The sequence below is a fragment of the Nicotiana attenuata genome, chromosome 3, assembly GCF_001879085.1.
Source record: "Nicotiana attenuata strain UT chromosome 3, NIATTr2, whole genome shotgun sequence".
NCBI lineage: Eukaryota > Viridiplantae > Streptophyta > Magnoliopsida > Solanales > Solanaceae > Nicotiana > Nicotiana attenuata.
In genome coordinates this window covers 2667968-2671204 of record NC_031991.1, presented here as the reverse complement: position 1 = coordinate 2671204, position 3237 = coordinate 2667968, and positions in this window count along the sequence as shown.

The following is a 3237-nucleotide window of genomic DNA, read 5'->3' as shown; positions in this document are numbered from 1 at the left end:
TGATTTTTACTACTGTCTTCTTAAGTGTGTATTGTTTGATTGTACTTGGGATAAAGTTTGTTCATACATACCAGTACAATTCAAATGTACTGACGTCCCTTTTGCCGGGGGCGCTACATTCTTGTTATGATTGTAGGTGGTTCTATAGCAGGTACTCCAGTCCATTGACAGTAGCACCTCCTCCACTTTCAGTCAGCTGTATTGGTGAGCCCCTTTCCTCTCAGGGCCCTGCGTGGCTCATGCCGCTTTTCCTCCCGGAGTCTTATTTGGGTATTTGTGTAAGGTATAGCCTGAGCCTTGTTACCGGCAATTATTGTAACTCCCTTTTGTATCCTTAGAGGCTCCGTAGACAGGAAAACGTGGGTTACGTACTTATGTATTTTGGGCAGTATAACTTGTAGATCACGTAAAGTGAGCATGTATGTTACTATGACTCGTAAGAATGTGTTTAATCATAAATGGATGTTTCACTTGAATAATGAGTATTGAAATCACTAGGTAACGTGTGGGATAGGAAAGGCACCCAGGTTCGCTTGACTGGGGCTACCCGATCGAGCGCCGGTCGCGCCCCTCGGTTTTTGGGGCGTGACAAACTTGCTAAGGTTTTAAAGTGTCCTAGGATGTCTCAGAGCCGTGTCTAGTAGAGCCCTTCTTATCGGTGTGTTGTTGACCACATATATAAGCAGGGGGCTGCATGGACATTTAGGAAATTACCCATTTCTTTTTTATTCTGTATCATGCGGTGAAGTGAAACGTGAAAGTATCTATGTCTAACTCGTGCTCTGTTCTGAATTTTTCAGCAATGGCACCTAAGAAAAGAGCTAGGCTCGGCCTTGGGGCCAATGCCATCCCAGGTGAGGCTATGAATCATGTACCTGATGTCGTGGGTAAGAGTGACCCCCCGGTCTTGAATCTACCTGGCCTGTCTGTCCCAGACCAGAGTGTTCCTGTTCCTGCAGCGGCAGAGGGTGCTACCATCCCTCCCGCCGATATTCCTGATTCTGATACAGTTCCAGCTTCCGGTCCCGGGTTTTCTGATGGGGACCTTAGAGGAGACATCCGTATGTTGACCCAGTTAGTGGCCGCCCAGGCCTAGAGATCTCATGATGCCCCTGTGTCCTCCAGAGGACAGGGGGATTCCGCCAGCTCCAGAGTCCACCAGTTTCTGCGATTAGCCCCTCTAGAGTTCTCAGGCACAGACCCAGAGGCCGATCCGCAGGATTTCCTTGATGAAATGTATAAGACCCTTCGAGTGATGAAGGCTACAGAAATAGAGGGGGTTGAGTTGGCTTCATACAGGTTGAGGGGAGCAGCGCGTTCGTGGTTTGAGATGTGGGAAGATTCCCGTGGGGAGGGAAGGCCTCCGGCTAGATGGGATGAGTTTGTAGATGCCTTTATGGACCACTTCTTGCCTGCCGAGACAATGGCAGCCCGTGCCACTGAGTTTGAGGTCCTCAAGCAGGGCAGTATGAGTGTTTGGGAGTACCACATGGAATTTGTGAGATTGTCCAAGTATGCACCTCAGTTAGTGTCGACCATGGATGCTCGAGTTCGGCGATTTGTTCAGGGCCTTAGTCCTTTGGTGGTGAATGAGGCTGCTACAGCGGCCTTGCACTCGGATATGAATTATGGGAAGATTGTGGGATTCGCTCAGGCCACAGAGGCTAGGAAGTTGAAGATACGGGTGGAAAGGGAGAGTAACAGCAGGGCCCGATCAGTGGGTCACTACTCAGGGTCATCTCAGGGGAGAGGGTTATCATACGCTCAGTCCTCAGCGAGCGCACCACCATCTGTGCATAGTTATCAGCAGAGCAGCCACATGAGACCAGGTTCAGACAGTAGGAGGCCCATCAGTCGGGTCGTTCGGGAGGGAGATCACAGTGGCAGGGGAGGGCTCCATGCCCCAAGTGTGGGAGATTCCATACAGAGACCTGTTATTTAGATATCTCGAAGTGCTATAGATGCGGGGTGAGAGGTCATATCCAGCGGGACTGTCGTGCGCCCAGTCAGGGCATGGGTAGGGGATTTGCTCAGTCATCCGGTTCTTCAGCTGCCACATCATCCATGCGTCCTCCAGCTCCAGCAGGGCGCGATGCAGTTAGGGGAGGAGCTCGTGGTAGAGGTGGACCCAGCCGGTTTTATGCTTTGAGTGGTCGCCAGAGTGCAGAGGCTTCTCCAGATGTCGTTACAGGTATCTTGTCTGTTCAGGCCATTGATTGTTATGCTCTTATTGATCCGGGGTCCTCTTTGTCTTATGTCACCCCATTCATTGCTTCAAGTTTTGGGATAGAACCCGAATAGCTTCATGAGTCGTTCTCCGTATTGACTCCGATTGGTGATTCTATTACAGCCTCGCGAGTTTTTAGGAATTGTGCTGTCACGGTATGTGGTCGTGTTACCACGGCCGATCTTATTGAGCTCGGAATGGTGGATTTTGATGTGATTATGGGAATGGACTGGCTTTATTCATGCTTTGCTAAACTTGACTGCCGAACGAGAGTCATGAGACTCGAGTTCCCTAATGAGTCGGTTATCGAGTGGAAGGGGAATGGTGTGGTGCCGAAGGGTAGGTTTATTTCCTACCTTAAGGCTTCAAAGATGATTAAGAAGGGATGTATCTCTCATTTGGTCCGGGTGGCGGACACCACTTCAGAAGTGTCTACCCCCGAGTTCGTGCCAGTCGTGAATGAGTTTCTTGAAGTGTTTCCGGACGAGCTTCCGGGGATTCCGCCAGATAGGGAGATTGATTTCGGGATTGATGTATTGCCAGATACGCAGCCAATATCTATTCCACCATACAGAATGGCTCCAGCAGAGTTAAGGGAGTTAAAGGAGCAGCTGAAGGATTTATTAGAAAAGGGGTTCATACGGCCGAGTGTGTCGCCGTGGGGTGCTCCGGTTCTCTTTGTCAGGAAGAAGGATGGGTCACTCCGGATGTGTATTGATTATCGGCAGCTCAACAAAGTCACCATCAAAAATAAATATCCCTTGCCTCGGATAGATGACTTGTTCGACCAATTGCAAGGTGCAAGATTCTTCTCCAAAATTGATCTTCGGTCCGGGTATCACCAATTGAAGATTAGGGAGCAGGATATTCCCAAGACCGTCTTTCAGAACTCGCTATGGTCACTTTGAATTCTTGGTCATGTCTTTTGGGCTAACCAACGCCCCGACAGCCTTTTATGGATCTATGAATCGTGTCTTTAAGCCATTTCTAGACTCCTTCGTGATTGTTTT